The sequence below is a fragment of the Entelurus aequoreus genome, linkage group LG19 (genome assembly GCF_033978785.1).
Source record: "Entelurus aequoreus isolate RoL-2023_Sb linkage group LG19, RoL_Eaeq_v1.1, whole genome shotgun sequence".
NCBI classification, from domain to species: Eukaryota; Metazoa; Chordata; class Actinopteri; order Syngnathiformes; family Syngnathidae; genus Entelurus; species Entelurus aequoreus.
In genome coordinates, this window is record NC_084749.1 from 38,125,598 (window position 1) to 38,152,984 (window position 27,387).

General features: G+C 40.7%; 1 protein-coding gene and 1 non-coding gene across 2 annotated transcripts in view; one reads left to right on the top strand and one right to left on the bottom strand.

The window, feature by feature from the left end:
• Positions 1 to 27,387, bottom strand: part of LOC133634921 (insulin-like growth factor-binding protein 3) — a 112,274-nt gene that overhangs the window by 20,004 nt on the left and 64,883 nt on the right. The window lies entirely within an intron of this gene.
• On the top strand, positions 1,937 to 2,008 carry trnap-cgg (transfer RNA proline (anticodon CGG)). Its single transcript has one exon. It is a non-coding gene; the product is annotated as a tRNA-Pro (tRNA).

Consider the following 27,387-nt stretch of genomic DNA (forward strand, 5'->3'; position numbering starts at 1 on the left):
CAGGGAAGCCCAGACTTCCCTCTCCCCAGCCACTTTGTCCAGCTCCTCCCAGCGGATGCCGAGACGTTCCCAGGCCAGCCGGGAGACATAGTCGTCCCAACTTGTCCTGGGTCCTCCCCTGGCCTCCTATCGGTCGGACGTGCCCTAAACACCTCCCTAGGAAGGCGTTCGGGTGGCATCCTGACCAGATGCCCGAACCACCTCATCTGGCTCCTCTCGATGTGAAGGAGCAGCGGCTTTACTTTGAGCTCCCCCCGGATGGCAGAGCTTCTCACCCTATCTCTAAGGGAGAGCCCCGCCACCCGGCGGAGGAAACTCATTTGAGCCGCTTGTACCCGTGATCTTGTCCTTTCGGTCATAACCCAAAGCTCATGACCATAGGTGAGGATGGGAACGTAGATCGACCGGTAAATTGAGAGCTTTGCCTTCCGGCTCAGCTCCTTCTTCACCACAACGGATCGATACAGCGTCCGCATGACTGAAAACGCCACACCGATCCGCCTGTCGATCTCACGATCCATTCTTCCCTCACTCGTCAACAAGACTCTGAGGTACTTGAACTCCTCCACTTGGGGCAGGGTCTCCTCCCCAACCCGGAGATGGCACTACACACTTTTCCGGGCGAGAACCATGGACAAGCCATTTGTTTAATTAGCATCAACCAATGTTAAGGCTAATGCTAATGCTAACATGCTATATTTGATTAGTTTATGTTGTCGTCGTGAGATAAACTGTGAAATGAATGCTTTAATTATTAATATTTACAGCTGAAATGAACCTTAAGGACTCGCTTGACCCTCATAAATTAATTTACTGAGGTGACAAGTTTCTGACTTTTGGACACTGTGAACAAAAGACTGACTTTGTAGTTGAAATTCAATACACTTTGGGCCTGATTTATTAAGATCCACATACCACTAGCTACCACGGTAGCCAGTGTGTGCATAAATAAAATAGTGAGCGACAACACAAATAAAAAGGGGTGCAGTGCGCCTTATTTAACCCTTGTGTAATGTTCATATTGTTCTTACTCAGCCAGCGTTTGTGGGTCTGATGGACCCTTTGCATTTTGTGGCTTTTAATGCCTCACAATCAAACACTTTTTTGTTAAAATACTGAATAGATGTTTACCTTATCCCAATAAACATCTGTTCAGTATTTTAACATAAAAGTGTTTGATTGTGAGGCATTAAAAGCCACAAAATGCAACGGGTCCATCAGACCCACAAACGCTGGCTGAGTAACAACAATATGAACGTTGCACGGAAAATTTCTCTGCCAGTTTCTGCATCCCACAGGGATTCTTCTTTTGTGTTTCTGCACCTGCGGTGCCCACACAAGGTTGCAACGTTGTTTGTCAACATTGTCTGCTCTCATTTTCTCGCACATTTGACCCTCTGATGTTTGCTGTACCTACACTCTGTCCTCCTCCTGTCTAGGCCTGCTGTGTGTGTTTGTGTGTGTGTGTGTGTGTGTGTGTGTGTGTGTGTGTGTGTGTGTGTGTGTGTGTGTGTGTGTGTGTGTGTGTGTGTGTGTGGTACACAAAACATCAATTTCCACACTTCTATTAGCTCCGGGTCCAGTGGACCCGGACATCAAAGTGGTTGAAAAACACTGTAGTAGGGGATGGGCGGATCGATCCAAATAGGAATATTATCGATAGCAATGTTGGTATCAGTATGGAGCTTGATCAGCTAGATATTTTTCAGTTCTCTATTACATTTACTGTCTATGAACATGGAAAAAAACAAACAAGTGGCTTTAATATGTGGTTGTGTTGTTCATATTGTTTAACAGCATAATATAATATCAAAAAATCACCTCCATAGACACACAAGGGCTTTGGGGCCAAAAAGCCAAAATGATTGGAATGAGAGCCAATAGTTTGTTTTTTTTGCTTTCTTTACCTATTTTGCACTGTTGTCTTGACAAGCAGGGCTTGTTGGTCTAGTCGTATGATTCTCGCTTCGGGTGCGAGAGGTCCCGGGTTCAATTCCCGGACAGGCCCTCATCTTTATAAGTCCTAACCATGAATTGATTAAAATGGACCGCGACTTAAAGGCCTACTGAAATGATTTTTTAAAATTTAAACGGGGATAGCAGATGCATTCTATGTGTCATACTTGATCATTTCGCGATATTGCCATATTTTTGCTGAAAGGATTTAGTATAGAACAACGACGATAAAGTTCGCAACTTTTGGTCTCTGATAAAAAAAAGCCCTGCCCCTACCGGAAGTAGCGTGACGTAGTCAGTTGTTCGCTTCCTCACATTTTCCCATTGTTTTCAACGCAGCTAGAGCGATTCGGACCGAGAAAGCGACTATTACCCCAATAATTTGAGCGAGGATGAAAGATTCGTGGATGAGGTACGTGAGAGTGACAGACTAAAATGCAGTGCAAAACATATCTTTTTTCGCTCTGACCGTAACTTAGGTACAAGCTGGCTCATTGCATTCCACACTCTCTCCTTTTTCTATTGTGGATCACGGATTTGTATTTTAAACCACCTCGGATACTATATCCTCTTGAAAATGACAGTCGAGAACGCGAAATGGACATTCACAGTGACTTTTATCTCCACGACAATACATCGGCGAAGCTCTTTAGCTACTGAGCTAACGTGATAGCCTCTGGCTCAAATGCAGATAGAAACAAAATAAATAAATCCCTGACTGAAAGGATAGACAGAAGATCAACAATACTATTAAACCATGTACATGTAACTACACGGTTAATAATTCTCAGCCTGGCAAAGCTTAACAATGCTGTTGCTAACGACGCTGAAGCTAACTTAGCAACTTAGCAACCGGACCTCACAGAGCTATGATAAAACATTAGCGCTCCACCCACGCCAGCCAGCCCTCATCTGCTCATCAACACCCGTGCTCACCTGCGTTCCAGCGATCGACGGTGCGACGAAGGACTTCACCCAATCACAGATGCGGTTGGCGGCTAGCGTTGGCTAGCGCGTCTGCTATCCAAGTAAGTCCTCCTTGTTGTGTTGCTGCAGCCAGCCGCTAATACACCAATCTCACCTACAACTTTCTGCTTTGCAGTCTCCATTGTTCATTAAACAAATTGCAAAAGATTCACCAACACAGATGTCCAGAATACTGTGGAATTTTTGAGAAGAAAACAGAGCTTTTTGTATTGGCTTCAATGGGCTACCGATACTCCTGTTTCACTGGCTACGTCACGCGCATACATCATCATCCAAAGGTGTTTTCAACCGGAAGTTTAGCGGGAAATTTAAAATTGCACTTTATAAGTTAACCCGGCCGTATTGGCATGTGTTGCAATGTTAAGATTTCATCATTGATATATAAACTATCAGACTGCGTGGTCGGTAGTAGTGGGTTTCAGTAGGCCTTTAAACAAGTTGAAAAACTTATTCGGGTGTTACCATTTAGAGGTCAATTGTACGGAATATATACTGTACTGTGCAATCTACTATTAAAAGTCTCAATCAATCAATCTGTCAACAGATTTAAACGAAAAAAATAAGGAAATAATTATGTTATTTTGTTGATACTTTTACATTGCTGTAAATATATACAAAGGAACCTCGATTGCGCAGATTGCGGGCGGGCTGATCAATCTCTGGTTCTTATTCAGTCAGCAGAACACAGTGTTGCTGTTAGCTATTGGGATACTTTGTGTGGCTTAAGTATTTTTTTGGGACTTTTTACAAAAATGTTTCTAGTTTTGCTAGCTAACACAAGGGTTAACCCTTGTGTAATGTTCATATTGTTATTACTTAGCCAGCGTTTGTGGGTCTGATGGACCCGTTGCATTTTGTGGCTTTTAATGCCTCACAATCAAACACTTTTATGTTAAAATACTGAACAGATGTTTATTGGGATAAGGTAAACATCTATTCAGTATTTTAACAAAAAAGTGTTTGATTGTGAGGCATTAAAAGCCACAAAATGCAACGGGTCCATCAGACCCACAAACGCTTTTATTGGGATAAGATAAACATCTGTTCAGTATTTTAACATAAAATACTGTTAAAATACTGTTAACAGTATTTTAAGTATGTTTATCTTTTTAACAGATAAACATCTGTTAAAAAGATGTTTATCTTATCCCAATAAACATTTGTTCAGTATTTTAACATAAAAGTATTTGATTGTGAGGCATTAAAAGCCACAAAATGCAACGGGTCCATCAGACCCACAAACGCTGGCTGAGTAACAACAATGTGAACGTTGCACGGAAAATTTCTCTGCCAGTTTCTGCATTCCACAGGGATTCTTCTTTTGTGTTTCTGCACCTGCGGTTCCCACACAAGGTTGCAACGTTGTTTGTCAACACTGTCTGCTCTCATTTTCTCGCACATTTGACCCTCTGATGTTCTGTGTACCTACACTCTGTCCTCCTCCTGTCTAGGCCTGCTGTGTGTGTGTGTGTGTGTGTGTGTGTGTGGGTGGGTGCGTGTGGTACACAAAACATCAATTTCCACATTTCTATTAGCTCCGGGTCCAGTGGATCCAAACATCACATTGGTTGAAAAACACTGTAGTAGGGGATGGCGGATCGATCCAAATAGAAATATTATTGATAGCAATGTTGGTATCAGTATGGAGCTTGATCAGCTAGATATTTTTCAGTTCTATATTACATTTACTGTCTATGAACATGGAAAAAAACAAACAAGTGGCTTTAATATGTGGTTGTGTTGTTCATATTGTTTAACAGCATAATATAATATCAAAAAATCACCTCCATAGACACACAAGGGCTTTGGGGCCAAAAAGCCATAATGATTGGAATGAGAGCCAATAGTTTGTTTTTTTTGCTTTCTTTACCTATTTTGAACTGTTGTCTTGACAAGCAGGGCTTGTTGGTCTAGTCCAGGGGTCGGCAACCTTTACCACTCAAAGAGCCATTTTGGCAAGTTTCACAAATTAAAGAAAGTAATGGGAGCCACAAAAAAAATTTTTAAATGAAAAACACCGCATACAAAGCTTAAACGCTTTGTGCTATGTTACCGGCACCGGCACGCACTTTAATGTGGAAATTATATGTTAGTGCAGCCCGCGAGTTTTGAATGAATGGCGCTTGACAGCGTCATACTTGCCAACCCTCTCATTTTTCCCGGGAGACTCCCGAATATCAGAGCGTGATGACACTGCACTTGGCGCCCTCTACAGTCTGCCCTAATAGTGTACCTGCTCGACCACACGTAGAAAGCAATTTCAGCTTAATCACGTAGGTGACAGCAAGGCGTACTAACTCAGCAGGCACACATCTTACACTGACGGTACCAATACCCAGAATCCCATGCAGCCCTAACTCTTCCGCTCAACCAACGCACGGAGAGGGGGGGGGGTTGATGTGTGGGGGGGATTTGGTGGTAGCGGGGGTGTATAATGTAGACCTGAAGAGTTAGGGTTGCATGGGATTCTGGGTAATGGTTGTGTTGTGTTTATGTTGTGTTACGGTGGGATGTTCTCCAGAAATGTGTTTTTCATTCTTTTTTGGTGTAGGTTCACAGTGTGGCGCATATTTGTAACGTAACAATGTTAAAGTTGTTTGATACGGCTACCGTCAGTGTAAGCTGTGTGGCTGATGAGTAAGTATGCTTTGCTGTCTCCTGTGTGCTCAAGTAATAACAACATGCGACATGTGGCTGAACTGGCACGCTGTATGTAAAAGCTATAGAGGGCAATTACTGCAGTGCAATTAGGGCACGCCCTTAATTTAATAATTAGAGTGTAAATAGTAGTATTCTTTCCCTGGGAGTAATCTATAAGGGACACTGAGATCCATAAATCTCCTGCGAAAATCGGGGGTGTCGGCATGTATGTAGCTGAGCCGCATCAGAGTGGTCAAGGAGCCGCATGCGGCTCCGGAGCCGCGGGTTGCCGACCCCTGGTCTAGTCGTATGATTCTCGCTTCGGGTGCGAGAGGTCCCGGGTTCAATTCCCGGACAAGCCCTCATCTTTATAAGTCCTTACCATGAATTGATTAACGTGGACCCCGACTTAAACAAGTTATCATTTAGTGGTCAATTCTACGGAATATGTACTGTACTGTGCAATCTACTGATAAAAGTCTCAATCAATCAATCTGTCAACAGATTCAAACGAAAAAAATAAGGAAATAATTATGTTATTTTGTAGATACTTTAACATTGCTGTAAATATATACAAAGGAACCTCGATTGGCAAAATCATTGTACAAACTTGTTGTTTTACGAACCACAGGCCGAGTAAAAATATGCGTTGGTGTACGAACCTTGTCGGTGTATGAACGTTTCAGCCACTCAGTTTGAAACATTAATTAATTGTATCATTTTTCTTTTAATAAAAAATGAAAACGGAGACAATCATGTTAGCATGCTCTTACCGGTGTGTGATGTGTTGACCCGGCGGCACACATCTATAATCTGTCACACCTTTTCTGAATCGCAATCCAGACAACAGAAAGGCATGCTCGCTGACACTGTGCACAAGGCAGTGGATCGCATCATCGGTGCATTTGTGCGTCAAATGCAAGAACATGCACAATGAAAGATGTATTTTAATGTTGGAGATATATTATAGAAATACACTACCGTTCAAAAGTTTGGGGTCACATTGAAATGCCCTTATTTTTGAAGGAAAAGCACTGTACTTTTCAATGAAGATAACTTTAAACTAGTCTTAACTTTAAAGAAATACACTCTATACATTGCTAATGTGGTAAATGACTATTCTAGCTGCAAATGTCTGGTTTTTGGTGCAATATCTACATAGGTGTATAGAGGCCCATTTCCAGCAACTATCACTCCAGTGTTCTAATGGTACAATGTGTTTGCTCATTGGCTCAGAAGGCTAATTGATGATTAGAAAACCCTTGTGCAATCATGTTCACACATCTGAAAACAGTTTAGCTTGTTACAGAAGCTACAAAACTGACCTTCCTTTGAGCAGATTGAGTTAGTGGAGCATCACATTTGTGGGGTCAATTAAATGCTCAAAATGGCCAGAAAAAGAGAACTTTCATCTGAAACTCGACAGTCTATTCTTGTTCTTAGAAATGAAGGCTATTCCACAAAATTGTTTGGGTGACCCCATATTAATGATGACAGAAAAGTGAAATGAATTGCACGCCTTATTCTGCTCACTTAACAGATGCAATTCACTTTGCACACATTTAGTGAATCAGCTTAGCGTGCGCTATCAGGTTTGCACATGCTTTAGTACACACAAACCTTTAGTAAATCAGGCCCTTTGTTTTAAAAACATATCGTTATTTCTTTGTCTTTTGTTTACCGTATTTTCCGGACTATAATGCACACTAAAAATCTTTTTTTTCCCTCAAAACTCGACAGTGCGCCCTATAACCCGGTGCGTCTAATGTAATGAATAAGTTTGGTTGCGCTTACCCACCTCGAAGCTATTTTATTTGGTACATGGTGTAATGATAAGTGTGACCAGGTAGACGGAAGTCAAATATAAGAGATAAGTGTAAGCTGCACTATGATGGCAATATGTCTCAAGTAAACAACACCTAAATGTTATATGTTCCATTGAAAATATAGAACATTACACACGGCGCTCAAAAACTTTGGTAAGCTATGAAGCCGCACCGCTTGATGGATTGTCGGCGCATTATACATACGAGTATTATTATGGTGTGTGTATAAGGTAAGACATATTATCTGGCGTTTTGTTTCGCAATATTATGCAAAAGCAACTTTTCTTACCTTCTGGTACCTGCTGATCTGTATTTGGGATCTGCATGAATCCTGAAAAATTGCGCACGGTCACCTTTGTAGTCGATAAGCTTCTTTTTTTTCTCTATCTTCTTGTTATGTGACATTCATCCTCCGCTGTTGCCATTTCTAATATAAAGTAGTGTAAAGTTCCTACTTACATAGTGGATAGAGCAGACCTGGGCATTCTGCAGCCCCCGGGCCGCATCCGGCCCTTTGTACGTCTCTGTCCGGCCCGCGTGAGGCCAATCATAAATTACAAAATAAATCTAAAAAAGTAACTATTTCGAGTGTGCAATACAACGGTGCTGCTTTTGTTTTGAAAAGTATTATTTGTATTACTTCCGTGTGGACGTATGCTCGTGTGAGCAGCGGCAATCACAAATTACAAAATAAATAAAAAAAAACATCTATGTCGTGCATGCAATACAACTGTGCTGCTTTTATTCTGAAAAGTGTTATTTATGGGCATCCTGTTAGTGAAGGCGCATAGCGACAAGTGATGCCCGGTTATCCCCGAGACGCTAAAAAAAGAAAAGTTGATGACGAATGGCGTGTTTTCAACAAGACATGGACTGCCAAGTAAAGGTAAAGCCGTGTGCTTAATTTGTGGTACACATGTTGCTGTGTTTAAAGAATATAGTGTAACGACCTGCTAAAGTTGATGTTGAGTTGCGTAAATGAGGAGCGAGGACAGACGTGCATGTGGAAGGAACGAGATAAGTTGAGCTGTGTTAGTATAGCTTGTTCAATAAAAGTTTAAAAAGAGCGTCAGACTTGGTGTGCACTTCTTTTGGACGCTACAATTGGTGGTAGAAGTAAAACTTTGCGCATACTGCGCTGTTTGTGTGCTCAGCCGGCTACGTCATCGGGAGGTACGTGCCACGTGAGGAGCTCGCCGCAAAGAGAGAGAGAGAGAGAGAGAGAGAGAGAGAGAGGGAGAGAGAGAGAAAGAGAAAGAGAGAGAGAGAGAGAGAGAGAGAGAGAGAGAGAGAGAGAGAGAGAGAGAGAGAGAGAGAGAGAGAGAGAGAGAGAGAGGCAGTGTCTACAGGTGCAGCGCACGTTGCTTGCCATGGGGGAATTCCGCCCTCAATGAAGACTCCCAGGTTTGATGGCAAGGCAAACTGGGAGGCATTTCATCCCACTTCTGACATCAATTGTAGCGTCCAGAAGAAGTGCACACCAAGTCTGATGCTCTTTTTAAACTTTTATTGAGCAACCTATACTAACACAGCTCAACTTATCTCGTTCTTTCCACACGCACATCTATCCTCACTCCTCATTTCCGCAACAGCAACGCTTCCTCCTTCTTCGCCAATCACCTTACAGGCGTGCTACGTTCACAACAAAGAGGATGCAGGATAAAGTGACAGAAATTGAAATTTTTGTATTGTAATATACATCAGGAAGTGTTGTGTAAGAAAGTGTTAAAAATAAAACCATCAAAAGCCATCTGCTTTTGTATAAAGATAAGTTAGGTTAAATGAAAATATTATTATTATTATTATCTATCTTACGGTATATCAAAAATAATTTAAGCAAAATTTAATTGAAATATTGTCGGTGTGGCCCTCCAGCAGTGCTCGGGTTGCTCATGCGGCCCCCGGTAAAAATTAATTGCCCACCCCTGGGATAGAGTGTCTGCCCTGAGAGCGATAGGTTGTGAGTTCAAACCCCGGCCGAGTGTCTGCCCTGAGATCGGTAGGTTGTGAGTTCAAACCCCGGCCGAGTCATACCAAAGACTATAAAAATGGGACCCATTACCTCCCTGCTTGGTACTCAGTATCAAGGGTTGGAATTGGGGGTTAAATCACTAAAAATGATTCCCGGGCACGGCCACCGCTGCTGCCCACTGCTCCCCTCACCTCCCAGGGGGTGAACAAGGGGAGGGGTCAAATGCAGAGGACAAATTTCATTACACCTAGTGTGTGTGTGACAATCATTGGTACTTTAACTTTAACTTAACATATGTCAGTAAACTCGCCATGAAATCGCTAAAACATACCGGCGTAGTGAGTTTACATAATTCACCCAAAGAACTTTAGTTATTCGAGAGTTCCGGTCGGACGGTTTTTCACGGGACACATTTCCGGTGTTGTAGTTTCCGGATGAGGAGATGCTGCTCTGTTATTGATTGAAGTAAAGTCATTAAAACAGTTAGCTCCATCTTTTGACACTTCTTCCACTCCCACCCTTGCACGCTACACCGCTACAACAAAGATGACGGGGAGAAGACGCTGCCGAAGGTGAGCCACGTAAATAAGACCGCCCACAAAACGGCACATCCGGAAGTGACTTCTGCAGCTAGGGTAAATCTGCTGTATAAAAGCTATATGCACAAAGAACATCAAAACGTAAATAACAAAATATAAAACTGTAGTTGTAGAAATTATAGTTTGCCGGCATGCCCCAGTGAGATGGAACAAAGAGCCAATTACAACTTTGGGCAAGGAACAAACATGTAGGCTGCTGTGTAGCTGTCTGGGCCTCCAAAAATGTTTTATAAAGTTATTATAAAGCAATTGGGGTTGGTGAATATGTTTGTTCACATCACTCTGACTTTGTAAGGACAGAGAAAAGGAGACAGGGCTTTTGAGGGGGAGCCTCATCCTTCTCGTAACACACGCACACAAATCAGGAAAAAAAGAGCCAGAAACACTGCTGTCCCATGCACGACCCATGGTGATTCCTGGCCAAAAAAAGGAAGGAAAAGCAAGGTTCGCTGAAAGGTTGAATGAACATGATAATGGAAAGGGCTTACAAAATCAAAGAAGAGTGGAGGCCTTCAGTGATTACTCCCTGCAGGCATGTGATTTTTTTCGCATTTCAGTAGGCCTTTAAAGTTGAAGTACCAATGATTGTCACACACACACTAGGTGTGGTGAAATTTGTCCTCTGCATTTGACCCATCCCCTTGTTCACCCCCTGGGAGGTGAGGGGAGCAGTGGGCAGCAGCGGTGCCACGCCCGGGAATCATTTTTGGTGATTTAACCCCCAATTCCAACCCTTGATGCGGAGTGCCAAGCAGGGAGGTAATGGGTCCCATTTTTAAAGTAAAAAATATGTCGTTTTTATAAGAGATGTCCGACAATGGCTTTTTTGCCGATATCCGATATTCCGATATTGTCCAACTCTTAATTACCGATTCCGATATCAACCTATACCGATGTATACAGTCGTGGAATTAACACAACAACAGCAGTCATGTTTTTGTCTACCGTAAAGCAGTTCCTCTGCCATAAACAGCAATGTTGTGACACTCTTAAACAGGACAATACTGCCATCTACTGTACATGCATATGTGACAATAACATCTACGGCTTTTAGAGAGTGCAGTGCACAACTGCACACAACAACAAGGAGACGAAGCAGAAGAACGAGGAAGATACAGCCGTGGCGACGCCGACGATGAGTAAGATGAAGAAATACGCTTGTAAGTTCCAAGCCGCAGCTGCGATTGGACCTGGATAACCTCCGGGAAGAAGTAGTGGACTACCAAGTGCTTGGCAGTGAATATCTTACTCAGGAAGCAAAGACTGACCGGTTTTGGGCCATGCTAGAGAGAGATGGAAGATTCCAGAGTCTAGTGCATTTGATGAAAGCACTTTTGTGCGTGCCACACAGCAAAGCATCATCAGAGAGGGTGTTCAGCATGGTTAGAAAAATAGTGACAGAGAAAAGAACAAGGATGGACAATTCAACCCTTAACTCAACAATGAGTAGATGAGTGTTATGTGTGTGTATATGTGTAAATAAATGAACACTGAAATTCAAGTATTTATTTTATTTATATATATATGTATATATATAATAAAATAAATATATATATACAGGTATATATAGCTAGAATTCACTGAAAGTCAAGTATTTATTATATATATATATATATATATATATATATATATATATATATATATATATATATATATATGAAATACTTGACTTGGTGAATTCTAGCTGTAAATATACTCCTCCCCTCTTAACCACGCCCCCGCCCCACCCCCGAACACGCCCCCCATCTCCCGAAATCGGAGGTCTCAAGGTTGGCAAGTATGCTGTGAAGGCACCATTAATGCTGAAAGGTACATACAGGTTTTGGAGCAACATATGTTGCCATCCAAGCAACATCTTTTTCATGGACGCCCCTGCTTATTTCAGCAAGGCAATGCCAAGCCACATTCTGCACGTGTTACAACAGAGTGGCTTTGCAGTAAAAGAGTGCAGGTACTAGACTGGCCTGCCTGTAGTCCAGACCTGTCTCCCGTTGAAAATGTGTGGCGCATTATGAAGCATAAAATACCACAACGGAGACCCCGGACTGTTGAACAACCAGCAAGAATGGGAAAGAATTCCACCTAAAAAGCTTCAAAAATTGGTCTCCTCAGTTCCCAAATATTTACTGAGTGTTGTTAAAAGGAAAGGCCATGTAACACAGTTGTAAAAAATGCCTCCGTGCCAACTTTTTTGCAATATGTTGCTGCCATTAAATTCTAAGTTAATTATTATTTGCAAAAAAAAAAAAACGCTTCTCAGTCGGAACATTAAATATCTATCAGTCTATTCAATTGAATATAAGTTGAGAAGGATTTGCAAATCATTGTATTCTGTTTTTATTTACGATTTACACAATGTGCCAACTTCACTGGTTTTGGGTTTTGTATTAAAAAAACTAGTGGAAGATGGCAGAGGGATGCTCTTCCTTAGATTGAGCGCCTTAACATGACTGCAAGATATTTGTTATTTCATTGTATAAATCACAAATGGTTATTCAGATAAAAAAGTTCGTTTCAGGACCATGTCCACTCCCTCACTCCAGAGTTCCTCATCTCCAATCTATTAACTACACTCATCTGCTCATTGCCCCACAGCCAATCCGACTCTGCCATTCCACACGCCACACTCACCTGTGACTCATTACCAAACATCTATATACATATCCTCCTCAGCCAAGCTGCCTCAGGCAGTATTGTTTGACTTTGAAAGACTTCAGCCTGACTACACGGTTCTGTCCGTTTGTAGCATTTAGCTGTAGTCTTTGTTTGTTGCTGAACTATTTTTGCCGTTGACTAGGTTTTTGCCTACTCCCTTGTACTTTTGCATGAACTGCAGTAAAACCTTTAAAACCTGCACTTGCATTCAAGAATGTCATTACAGTTAGCTAACAGTGTTTGTATTCTTTTAGACTTTTGCATTTGGAGCAGTTAGAAGTGGAGAGGGAGTCGAAGAGACAGACACTGGCTATAAAATCCAAGGCAGAATCCACTAAAGCAAAAACAAAAATGAAAATGCAAGCTGCTCAGAAATTTGCCAGGAAGGTTCATGTCAGAGCCATCATAGCAAAAATGCGAAAGTAATGTGTAAATAATGTAAATAACTAGATGAATCATACGTGGCTGTGAAGTGACTGTATAGAGTAGGCTAACCCTTGTGGTTCCTGTGGTTGCGAACACAAGTTGTTATTACTGTAGTGACTAAATACTGTAACATAGTGACTAATACATACATAGTGATTCATTTGGATGAATGTGGTATGTATTTATGTAAACTCCGTTGATAATGGTTCAATTCTTTAAACACTTAAACATCTTTAAATGGTGCTTTTTTTGGCAAATTCTTGCATGTTCAATTGCTGAAAAACCAGGAGCTTCGGGGGGGACAAAAAGTTGGAGCTTGGAAAATGAATGGGTCAGTATGAGCAATGCATGGCTTCATATGCAGTACTGAACCAATTCATTTAACTGCAGTTAGAAATAGGTTGTTCTGTAGCCAAGACCACCGCTCCGATGTCTCCAAATGTGGCGCCCACCTCACCCACTCGAGAGATATGTATCATAATCTAGGTGTGTTAGTCCGACATTTCAAAAGCCAAACACGATCGGATTAAGGTGTTTCCATGGGTTGTAGAATGTTTATTTTGAGGCGAATTACTTGAGAAATCAGACTCATTAAGTGCAATGTAGTCACTGTAACGTCCTCCCCTTCTCTCTTAGGCATATTAGCAAACTGCAGTGGATCAAAAGCATGTTCAATGTTTTTAAAAGTTCTGATTGCACCAGTCTTTCAAGGGATTTCATTGGCAGTAAGGTCAGGACTATAGATCTGAAATCATTTATGTCAGGATGACTGGATTTAGGAACTGTAATAATAATCAAATCTTTCCAGACTTTGGGGACCTGCTGTGTTTCTAACGATTGGTTAAAAATTTACTGAAAAGCTGAGCTCAGTTCTTTTGCACAGAAGTAGCCTTCCACAAATATAAAGTTTTCATGCTGAACCAAAGTGACCCAGAGTTATTAGCAGCCACCTTGTCTTCCAAGAGGGACTTATTGCTTCCAATATTTAAATTTTCAGCTCTATGGAAGCCAATTGAAAATCTGATAATAAACTAAGTTGAAAAGCATTTTTTTTCTCTATGCTGGACTTTACTGACCAAGCAACCCTTGGCTTGTAATTGGGGTTGATTTTAACCCACTTACTGGGAATAATTGTATCTTAACAGAAGGCAGAATGTGAGCAAATGACATCCAAGTCATTAGAGGACTGCTTGAAACTATTCAGGCCTCCGTCAGTCGTAACGACTATGGAAACTGTGCCAGTCCAGAGGTCAAGCTTAAACTCAGCGACAACGCCTACTGTGGCTGATGAGTCCGATGTGAGAGAGGCAAACACGGCCGCATTTACTGCTTATGTAGCTGGAAGGCGCAACTGCAGGAGTGCGTGTCTTCCGCTTGGTTCTTTTTTCATTGGCTGTGGCATGGATCTTTTCCTCGCCAGTCTTCAGCTGTTTGTGAAGGACACTGCGCCATTTGCTGCGGTCAGCTGCTGCATCTTCCCAATGTTCAGTGTTGATGTCCAGGGCTTTCATGTCCCGCTTGCAGACATCTTTGAAGCGCAGTTTTGGCCGGCCAACAAAACTCTTGCCGGAGGCAAGTTCGCCATACAGGATGTCCTTTGGGATACGTCCATCCTCCATACGGCACACGTGGCCGAGCCAACGCAGCCTGCGTTGTCTGAGCAGCGTGAACATGGTAGGAAGACCAGCGCGTTCGCTTGAAACTAGGGCTGCAATAACTAATCGATTAAATCGATTAAAATCGATTATGCAAATAGTTGGCGATTAATTTAGTCATCGATTCGTTGGATCTATGCTATGCGCATGCGCAGAGGCTATTTTTTTAATGATTATTAATTTTATTTATTTTTATAAACCTTTATTTATAAACTGCAACATGTACAAACAGCTGAGAAACAATATTTAAAATAAGTATGTGCCAGTATGTTGTTTTTTTTCAATAAAATACTGGAAAGAATAAAAATGTAATTTGTCTCTTTATCCGATTATTAATCGATTAATCAACGTAATAATCGACAGATTAATCGATTATCAAATGAATCATTAGTTGCAGCCCTACTTGAAACATTCAGTCAGTGCAGTCAAAACAATCCTGCAGGAAACATTTTTAAACAGAATTACAATTACTGTAAACTTAGTTATTTCCTTCTTGAAGACGTAATTCATATTTAAGGGGGACCTATGATGATTCTAATCTACAATAACCACACATCCATGTGGTCTAGATCAGTGTTTTTCAACCACTGTGCCACAAGATGGCTATGGAAAATGAAATTAAAACTTAACTGGCGAGAAAGTAAACAAAAACAGAATGCTGGACGACAGCAAAAACTTACAGCGTGAGGAGCAGACGGCGTCCACAAAGTACATCCGTACATGACATGACAATCAACAATTTCCACACAAAGAAGGATAGCATCCGCACAACTGAAATAGTCTTGATTGCTAAAACAAAGCAGGTGCGGGGAATAGTGCTCAAAGGAAGACATGAAACTGCTACAGGAAAATACCAATGTGGAGGGAGGTGTGGCCAGCGCGCTTGCAGGAGCAAAGGTCACCGCCGCTGTCTATGGTGCTGAGAACGAGCACCATCGGATAGGGGCGGGGCATGTGCTAACGGCGAGACACAGCTGGCAGGTGGTTAGACTTCACAGGTGGTACGTGTTAATCTAATCATCTTTTGTCTTTAACAGTGAGCGGGGGAGAGACTGAAAAGTACAGAAAGAACGTTTTGTCTGATGAGCTTGTGGAAACAACCATTACACCTTTGTCAACTCTGCACACCTGGCGTATCTGGCGTATGTATCAGTGGGACCGCGAGTATGTGACTTCTACAACCAACAAAACAGGAAAAGCCACCAAAATAGGAGCGCAGGACATTACACAGAGGAAAACACCAAAAAACTCCAAATAAGTCACGGCGTGATGTGACAGGTCCTGACATTTACTTTGAGACAAGAGCTATAGTGATGCATGGTTGGCTATGGTTTGAATTCATACTTGCAACAATGACTTTTTACTGTCAATATCAACTACGGAGTTTACATTTGTAATGTTTTCTGCTGGTGGTGTGCCTCCGCATGTTTTCAATGAGCAAAAATGTGCCTTGGCTCCAAAAAGGTTGAAAAACACTGGTCTAGATAATATGCATTGGATATAAAGGATGTGCCGATCGATCAGCCACCAATCAGTATTGACCAATTTGTGTAAGAAATTGCCAATTACAAACGCCGATGCCCTCTGGCTGACACTGTATTCATTTTTAGTCATCCGGCTGTCGCAGTCAGTGCACAACACGTAAGAGGAGGGCACATCTATCCATAAGTCCATGCAGGGTAGTATCAGTTTATGATCCATTTTAGAGTGATTACCGTATTTTTCGGAGTATAAGTCGCTCCGGAGTATAAGTCGCACCGGCCGAAAATGCAAAATAAAGAAGGAAAAAAACATATACAGTATAAGTCGCACTGGAGTATAAGTCACATTTTTGGGGGAAATGTATTTGATGAAACCCAACACCAAGAATAGACATTTGAAAGGCAATTTAAAATAAATAAAGAATAGTGAACAACAGTCTGAATAAGTGTACGTTATATGACGCTTAAATAACCAACTGAGAACGTGCCTAGTATGTTAACGAAACATATTATGGTAAGAGTCATTCAAATAACTATAACATATAGAACATGCTATACGTTTACCAAACAATCTGTCACTCCTAATCGCTAAATCCAATGAAACCTTATACGTCTAGTCTCTTACGTGAATGAGCTAAATAATATTATTTGATATTTTACGGTAATGTGTTAATAATTTCACACATAAGTCGCTCCTGAGTATAAGTCGCACCCCCGGCCAAACTATGAAAAAAACTGCGACTTATAGTCCGAAAAATACGGCAGGTAGATATTCTTATTTTCTCAAAAAATGTTTTTAATTGTGATTTAAATCAGAGCTGTACGAATAAGCTTTTTCACTAAGAGCACAAATGAAACATTTTGGTAGCATGAAACCTTTTGGTAACACAGAAAAAATCAGAAGCAATATGAAATGTCCTAAATAACACATGTGTTATCAACACTCAAGCAATGTACACAGTAACACACTTGTAAAATCAAACATATAAACACAGTGCTATCATAAGGCCTAATGCAACACTCAATTAAACATCCCTATCCCATCGCGTTTTGTAGTCAAGTCATACTACGTCATGCCGTGCACACATACTGTATACTAAGCTATACAAACAGTCACATAACATGACTGACAACACATCAATTGAAATTACATTACTGATCATAATGCTACGTATACACATGCCAGCATGACCAGTGATAGTGATTTGGTTTTCAGTGTAACGAGTCCCCCGGGACAGGTGGTGATTTGAGTGGATCCTGGGAAAATGTTGTGGGTCCTAAGACAATTCAGAGGGCTTGCAACATTTACACAGATGCCTAGAAAGCACTAACTTCCCAAAGTATTTTAAGCATTTTAGCCTGCCCACTTAAGTTTTTAGCACGTAATGACGTTACTCAGATTGGTAAAATAAGCCGGCTGTCACGCCACGCTGTGCCTTATTTTGATTATTTTGGTGATTTTCTGGGTGTAGTTTTAGTTCCTGTCTTGCACTCTTATTTTGTGGTTTTTCACTTTCCTGTAGCAGCTTTACACCTGCCCTAGAGCACTTTTCCCCTCACCTGTTTTCTGTTTGTAATTAGCACTATTTAAGTTGAGCTTGCACCACCATTGGTTTGTCTGGACATTATTCACTGGTCGCTATTGATGATTACTTCCTTGCTGAGCTCACGTACGTACTTTGTGGACGCCATCTGCTCCACCTTACTTGTAAGTGTTTTGCTGTGTTCCAGCATTTTTTTTTGTGTCCCTCATAATCTGTTCATTCAGAGCACTTCCCTGTTGCTGTCGGTTTTTGTTTTGTTTGTTAAATCAATAAATACCCTTTTTGACTGCAGGCTGCTTCCTCGTTCGTCTGTATTTAAAATCAATACATCATTTGTCGTCTCACACAAAGCACCGGCTTGTGTTCTTATATTTTTTGTTTGAAAAATGCAACTGAGACCAAGTTGCACCATGTTGAGCCCTTTAAAGTTATGTATTTATTTATATTCCTTATTGTGGAAGGGGGCGTCGCCTGCGGACCTGCAGCGAAGCGGGGTGTGCCAGGACCGGCTTCGAGATCAGCGACAGGTGCGTAGATGGCCCACATGGGCGTGCTTATCTAATCACCTGTCGCTCTGTTAAAGGCAGCAGCCGGGAAGGAGAGAGGGGTTGATGGTGGAGCACGAGCACGAGCACGAGCACGAGCACGAGCACGAGCACGAGCACGAGCACGAGCCAGAGCGAGACTGACGAAAAGACAATTGCTGAAAAGCGCAAAGACAATTTATTGCAAAATAAAACATTGTTGTAAAACTGGAAGAGCCTGGCATGTCGGTGATTGGTGGTCCGAAGAACCCGGAAGGGCAAGTCTTCCACACTTATATTCTTTTTTTTTTAATGTTAAATATAATTCCTTTCCTGGTGGTATGTTGTGATATAGTTATAATAACAGCTGGATTATTTATGTTGAACATTTATCTGAAATTAAACAAACTGTCACAAGGGCATGACATACCCAGTTCAAATAAAATAGCATTTTGTAACGAAATAAATAACACCTAAAAAAACTTCAAAAATATCAATATAAATGCTGATTTTAAAACAAACTAACTATTCTTAACTGCAATTGATGGGTCTGTTTTGTTGAGAGTAGTGCAAATGTTGCAGTATATGAATTTGTTATCTGAAAAATGCAGACCTTTTTATGTGATGATAAGCCACAGCTAAAGAAAAGTTACCTTTTTAGGAGGAAAATGCAGAAGGTAGATGCTCCTTTTTTGCTTCAGGTTTACTAGAGGTGACAGAAGTGCGTGTAAACGATGTTGAGGTACTATATCACTAGTCTGATCTAGGGTTGTACCTGTATACCGGTATTAGTATAGTACCGCGATACTAATTAATCATTTTCCGTTCTATACCGCAGACACAGTGTGTAGACAGAAAAGGGAGAACAGACGCATTTTGGCTTAAACTAAAGATAAAGGTGAGGTTATAACACTCAAACATCCTCAGGAAGAGTTGCTTTAAGACATGGCTAGCTAGTTAGCGGCTAACGTCCATCCGCCGTCTGCAGTGTTTTAGCTTGTTCTAAATCACTAATCCTCGTCTCCATGGCGACAAATAAAGTAAGTTTCTTACAAGTATCATCCCTGCAGGACGAGGAATAGCTAAACATGCTTCACTACACACCGTAGCTCACCGGCATCCAAATGTAAACAAACGCCATTGGTGGATCTACACCTAACATCCACTGTGTTTATATCAAGTACAGGCACGTATCTAGTCGATACTACTATGATTACATCGATATTTTTTGGCATCACAACATCTTCTTTCGTTTATAAACTCAGGAAATATGTCCCTGGTCACGTGAGGACTTTGGATATGACCAATGTATGATCCTGTAACTACTTGGTAACGGATTGATACCCAAATTTGTGGGATCATCCAAAACTAATGTAAAGCATCCAAACAACAGAAGAATAAATGATTATTACATTTTAACAGAAGTGTAGCTAGAACATGTTAAAAGAGAAAGTAAGCAGATACTAACAGTAAATGAACAAGTAGATTAATGGTACATTTTCTACCACTTGTCCTTAATAATGTTGACAAAATAATAGAATGATAAATGATACAATACGTTACTGCATATGTCAGCAGACTATTTAGGAGCCTTTGTTTGTTTACTTACTACTAAAAGACAAGTTGTCTTGTATGTTCACTATTTTATATAATGACTTAACTGCAATAAGAAACATATGTTTAATGTACCCTAAGATTTTTTGTTAAAATAAAGCCAATAATGCAATTTTTTTGTGGTCCCCTTTATTTAGAAAAGTATCGAAAAGTATCGAAATAATTTTAGTACCAGTACCGGTACCAAAATATTGGTATTGTTACAACACTAGTCTGATCAGTAGTAGTAGAGTAAGTGTAAAATATAACTCCAAGAGTCTGCTGACCAGCAATAGCTTGTTCTTCTGTGGCATTTTTGCGTTCTCTTTCCATGCTTACTATCTCGTCAGAAGCAACTTGTATGCGCAGACGCAATTTAAAGTGTTTTTCATCACTGTCAACGGATCAGGCTTACCGTATTTTTCGGACTATAAGGCACACTTAAAATCCATTCATTTTCTCAAAACTCGACAGTGCGCCTTATAACCCTGTGCGCCTAATGTACGGAATAATTTTGGTTGTGCTTACCGACTTTTTTATTTGGCACATGGTGAAATGATAAGTGTGACCAGTAGATGGCAGTCACACATAAGAGATATATGTAGACTGCAATATGACACACCAAAATTGTATATGTTCCATTGAAAATATAGAACACTACACACGGCGCTCAAAAATCTATCAAAATGTTTTAGTACGACTTTGGTAAACCATGAAGCCGCACCGCTTGATCATGATGTGCTTCAACATACGAGTGTTATTATGGTGTGTGTATAAGGTAAGAAATATTATCTGGTGTTTTGTTATTTTATGCAAAAGCAACTTTTCTTACCTTCTCGTACCTGCTGATCTTTATTTGGGATCTGCATAAATCCTGAAAATTTGCGCGCGTCCGCCTTTGTAGTCCGTGCCGACACCGTAGTCGATAAGCGTCTTCTTTTTCTCTATCTTCTTGTTATGGGACATTACAATATAAAGTAGCATAAAGTTCTTACTCATATCTGTCAGTAAACTTGCCATGAAAGCACTAAAACATACCGGTGTAGTGAGTTTACATTATTCACCCAAGGAACATTAGTTATTAGAGAGTTCCGGTCGGGCGGTTTTTCACGGGACACATTTCAGCCGTTGTTATTGCACTAGTGAGCCACGGATGAGGAGATGCTGCTCCGTCATTGATTGAAGTAAAGTCTGAATGTCATTAAAACAGTTAGCTCCATCTTTTGACACTTCTTCCACTCCCGTCCTTGCAAGCTACACCCCTACAACAAAGATGACGGAGAAAAGACGCTGTCGAAGGTGAGCCACGTAAATAAGACCGCCTACAAAGCGGCGCACCCTAAGCGACTGTCAGAAAGCGGCTTGAAGATGATCTGTAAAACATAATCTATGCAACATTTTGACCAAAGAACCGACATTACATGTTATGTAGACCACAAGGAAGTGTTTTACAATTAGAAAAAAAAATAAATAATATGACTCCTTTAATTCGCCCTATAATCCGGTGCACTTTTTGTATGAAAATAGACCTGAATAGACCCGCTCATCGGCGGTGCGCCCTATGGCCCGGAAAATACGGTACTTATTTCATTACAGCACGTCCTCTTAAAGTTGAAACCCCTTCACCATGAATGAGCACAACATCGAGCAGTGGGAACGTGGGTTTATCTTTAATCACGTTCTTATCTTCAGTTGTTGAAATGAAATCCGCGGTGGCTGGCTAATTGTTTTGGTAGCAGTCAAATGTCTGCGCTGATCAAAGAGGGTTGATGTAGCGCTAGCGTGGTCTGCTAACAACCCAAATTTTACTCTATTTGATCCACTTTCTATGGATTTTAGGTGCAAATTGAGAATGAAGGGATTGAAATCCATATTCGCACATATTTTTCTCGTCGCACAATCTATTTGTATCGATTTAGCCTTACACCTTTGTTTCCATGCAGTCAGTGAAGAAACTGATCTAGTGGGAGAAAGGGTCTCTAAATGGCCCACCTCTGGAACACCTGATCCTTCCATCCACCCCTTGTCAGCTCTCAGGGTCATGGGGGTGCTGGAGCCTATCCCAGCTGCATTCAGGCGGAAGGCAGGGTACCTCATCACAGGACCAACACAGATAGACAGACAACATTCAAACTCACATTCATACACTAGGGCCAATCCCCAGGTGCATGTCTTTGGAGGAAGCCGGAGTACCCGGAGGAAACCCATGCAGTCATGGGGAAAACATGCAAACTTCACACAGAGAGACCCCGAGTCCGGGGATCTAACACAGGACCTTTGCATTGTGCCCCTGTACCACCGTGCTGCCCCTGATCTTAACTTTGGAAAAACCTGTGTGTAATACTCAATTGTTATATTTTCATTGTCAAACATGAAATAGGATTAGGGAACAACTTAAGCTATGGTCCCATTGTGTTTTCCAGTCCTCCAAACTAATTATTTTATAAGCATGTTTCTGGAAAAAAAAATATAGGTACACCTAAAAAATATAATTTCAATTTATTTAAAGTTTGTCAAAATTTGTCGAAGGGCTACTGACCAATGTTAGCTTTCAAAGGAGCCCAAAGCCATACCTCTACTCCCAAAATGCTCAAAATCAGCTTGGCATTTACTTTGGGAATTTACTTTAGTAAACACATTTTATAACTCAACCAACTTGTTGATTAATGTTTAGGAAAGTAAACATGAACATTTGTTTTGCCAAAGTTCAGTCCTTCACTTTTTCACAGTAACACCACACAGTCCCACTTTAGGAGCCTCAGCTATAAACTCTGGTAGGATCGAAAGCGGTTTTAAGCTTTAGTTAGATGTTGCACAGGCGTAGCGTTGTGGGGGAGGGTTGGGGTTGTGGCTTGTGTCGCTAGCTGTTGCAATATTTTGGGGACACAAAAACCATAAACATACAGCTCGTAAAAGTCGGTGGCCATAATGGGTTGCATGTAAAGGTCACCTCGGCCACTTCCTTCCACTTCCCTGCACATTAAAGAGCCCCTCTGTCCACCTGGTGTGAGATCTCTGGTCCCCATTTAGCAATAAGTCCCTAACTTTTCCTCTTATCTTTCTTCCCAAGTGATTTCCTAAGAGGAGTCAATTCAAATTCATGACGTGTTCTTAAACGCCCAAATTGTTCCCACCTGCTGTTCTTAAGTTGTTGAATGCCAAATGGTTAACGCGTGCGTGTCTATCATAATTTGCATATAAACACGCCCTTATTTCCCCAATATTCATATGTAAACACCCTTAATTCCGTAATTTGCATAGGTAAACGCCCTTAATTCCCCATATAAGGGCACAATTCCGGCGGAAAAGCCGAACATCAAACACACGGAGAAAACACAAACAGATTACAGAAGAGAAATTCGTATCATCCCGCAGGGGGGACAGCTCTCGGTAGCCTAAAGTGTTCAAATAAATATCCGTCACTTGGGGCAAATAGGTCGACATGGTCGTGAAATATGCGCTCCCTCCCCAGGGCACGATCTGCGGCATCTTGCAGTAGCCGCAAAAGCATTGCCATTGTGTGTGTGTGTGCGTGTGTGTGTGTGTGTGTGTGTGTGTGTGTGTGTGTGTGTGTGTGTGTGTGTGTGTGTGTGTGCGCGTGCGCGTGAACTCTGTATTTTGAAATGTCTATATATCCCTCAATTTACTATGTCTGTCTGTCTGATCTCTATTTTTCTATCTAGTATATATATATATATATATATATATATATATATATATATATATATATATATATATATATATATATATATATATATGTATATATATATACATATATATATATATATATATATATATATATATATATATATATATATATATATATATATTTATATATATATATATATGTATATATATATATATATATATACACATATATATATATATATATATATATATATATATATATATATATATATATATATATATATATATATATATATATTTATGTATCTATTTATCTATCTATGATATTAATTTAACATTAGACAATAGAAGTAAGGGAACTTGTCACACTTAAGAACAAATAGGCCACCCTAAGAGTGCTGTGGAGCACTCGTAGATTTTGTGCTTACCTACGAACAAATCCCAGCTAAGAAAACATTGGTGAAAACAAAAATCTCCTTCAAAACTTCGTAAGTGGGCCTAAGATTAACATTTGTTCTTAAGAACGGTTGCTGAATGGGGCCCTCTGTGGTTTGGACCATGATTATAGACTTTTGAAATTTACATTAAAAAAGTAATGACAATAACTGAATAAAATGTACTTCTGCCACAATGGTACACGCTTGATAAACCACCACTCTTCTTCTTGAGGTCAGTGCGGTCAAACTCATCAATGATCTGGACAAATTGGTTGGTTGTCTTCTGCCTCGCCCCTGCCTTGTCCTCAAAAAGGTGCCACACCTGCAGTTTGGGGTGGGACTTTCTGGGTGGCTGGTTTGCCTTCCACGCATACTGGTTCACAAATAATAATATACCTATATACCTACATACATACATACATACTAAATGTGGGAATCTTTGGGCACCTCACCATTCGATTACGATTTAGGAGCTACCATTCTATTAAAAATCGATTATTGATGCATTTTTAATATATGTATATTAATGCAGTTTTACTTTTATTTTCGTTTGACTAAATAAGCGTTTATCAATTGCAACTTTTATAAGCAGTGCATTTGCAATAAGAAACACTTAAATTAAATCACATTATTATTATTATTGAATTAATAAAAATGTGTGCATAACTGGAACACAGCTCTAAAATAGAGGAGCTGCTCGGATCTCTCGATGAGGTGTCTCGCTGCAGTCAGACAAATTTAGAACTGTCTGCATTACTTTATTTACAACACATGTATCGGTTATCAATTATTAATGTTTACTAATCGATTTTATAATCGTCCCTGTTCGAATTGCGATGCATCTAAAAATCAATTATTACCCCCACCTCTAATACATACACAGGCACACATACATACATGTACTCAATTATACATACATGCTTGAAAACACACATATTTACACAAACATCTGTGCATACTTATACAAATATACAAAACCCAAAACCAGTGAAGTTGGCACGTTGTGTAAATAAAAACAGAAAACAATGATTTGCAAATCCTTTTCAACATATATTCAATTGAATAGACTGCAAAGACAATATATTTAAAGGCCTACTGAAACCCACTACTACCGACCACGCAGACTGATAGTTTATATATCAATGATTTAATCTTAACATTGCAACACATGCCAATACGGCCGGGTTAACTTATAAAGTGCAATTTTAAATTTCCCGCTAAACTTCCGGTTGAAAACGTCTATATATGATGACGTATGCGCGTGACGTCAATCGTTGAAACGGAAGTATTCGGAGCCCATTGTATCCAATACAAAAAGCTCTGTTTTCATCTCAAAATTCCACAGTATTCTGGACATCTGTGTTGGTGAATCTTTTGCAATTTGTTTAATGAACAATGGAGACTGCAAAGAAGAAAGTTGTAGGTGGGATCGGTGTATTAGCGGCGGACTACAGTAACACAACCAGGAGGACTTTGAGATGGATAGCAGACGCGCTAGCCGCCGACCTCACCTTGACTTCCTCCGTCTCCGGGCCGCCGACCGCATCGGTGATCGGGTGAAGTCCTTCGTCGTACGTCGATCGCTGGAACGCAGGTGAGCACGGGTCGTGATGAGCAGATGAGAGCTGGCGTAGGTGAAGAGCTAATGTTTTTAGCATAGCTCTGTCGAGGTTCCGTAGCTAAGTTAGCTTCAATGGTGTCGTTAGCAACAGCATTGCTAAGCTTCGCCAAGCTGGAAAGCATTAACTGTGTAGTTACATGTCCAGAGTTTGGTAGTATTGTTGATCTTCTGTCTATCCTTCCATTCAGGGGCTTATTTGTTTTGTTTCTATATGCAGTTAAGCCCGATGCTATCACGTTAGCTCAGTAGCTAAAGTGCTTCACAGATGTATTGTCGTGGAGATAAAAGACACTGTGAATGTCCATTTCGCGTTCTCGATTCTCATTTTCAAGAGGATATAGTATCCGAGGTGGTTTAAAATACAAATCCGTGATCCACAATAGAAAAAGGAGAAAGTGTGGAATCCAATGAACCCTTGTACCTAAGTTACGGTCAGAGCGAAAAAAGATACGTCCTGCACTGCACTGTAATCCTTCACTCTAACGTTCCTCATCCACGAATCTTTCATCCTCGCTCAAATGAATGGGGTAATCATCGCATTTTCGGTCCGAATCTCTCTTGCTTCATTGTAAACAATAGGGAAATGTGAGCAGCCCTTCCTCCTCTGACGTCACGCTACTTCCGGTATAGGCAAGGCTTTTTTTTATCAGCGACCAAAAGTTGCAAACTTCATCGTCGTTGTTCTCTACTAAATCCTTTCAGCAAAAATATGGCAATATCGCGAAATAATCAAGTATTACACATAGAATGGATCTGCTATCCCCTTTTAAATAACAACAATTCATTTCAGTAGGCCTTTAACGTTTAAACTGGAAAAAAAAAAAAAAAAAAATTATTTTAGCTAATTTGGAATTTGATGCCTGCAACATGTTTCAAAAAAGCTGGCAAAAGTGGTAAAAAAAAAGACTGAGAAAGTTGAGGAATAATCATCAAACACTTATTTGGAACATCTCACAGGTGAACAGGCTAATTGGAAACAGGGCGTGCCATGATTGGGAGTAAAAACAGCTTCCATGAAATGCTCAGTCACTCACAAACAAAGATGGGGCGAGGGTCACCACTTTGTGAACAAATGTGTGAGCAAATTGTCCAACGGTTTAAGAACAACATTTCTCAACCAGCTATTGCGAGGAATTTAGAGATTTCACCATCTACGGTCTGTAATGTTATAAAAAGGTTCAGAGAATCTGGAGAAATCACTGCACGTAAGCAGCAAGGCTGAAAACCAACATTTAATACCCGTGACCTTTGATCCCTCAGGCGATACTGCATCAAAAACCGACATAAATGTGTGAAGGATATCACCAAATGGACTCAGGAACACTTCAGAAAATCACTTTCAGTAACTACCGTTGGTCGCTACATCTGTAAGTGCAAGTTAAAACTCTACTATGCAAAGCAAAAGCCATTTATCAACAACACCCCGAAACGCCGCCGGCTTCGCTGGGCCCGAGCTCTTCTAAGATGGACTGATGCAAAGTGGAAAAGTGTTCTGTGGTCTGACAGGTCCACATTTGAAATTGTTTTTGGAAACTGTGGACGTCGTATCCTCTGGACCAAAAAGGGAAAAGAACTGTTTGAATTGTTGCAAAGTTCCAAAGCCAGCATCTGTGATGGTTTGGGGGTGTATTAGTGCCCAAGGCATGGGTAACTTACACATCTGTGAAGGCACCATTAATGCTGAAAGGTACATACAGGTTTTGGAGCAGCATATGTTGCCCTCCAAGCAATGTTATCATGGACGTCCCTGCTTATTTCAGCAAGATAATGCCAAGCCACGTGTTACAACAGCGTGGCTTCATAGTAAAAGAGTGTGGATACTG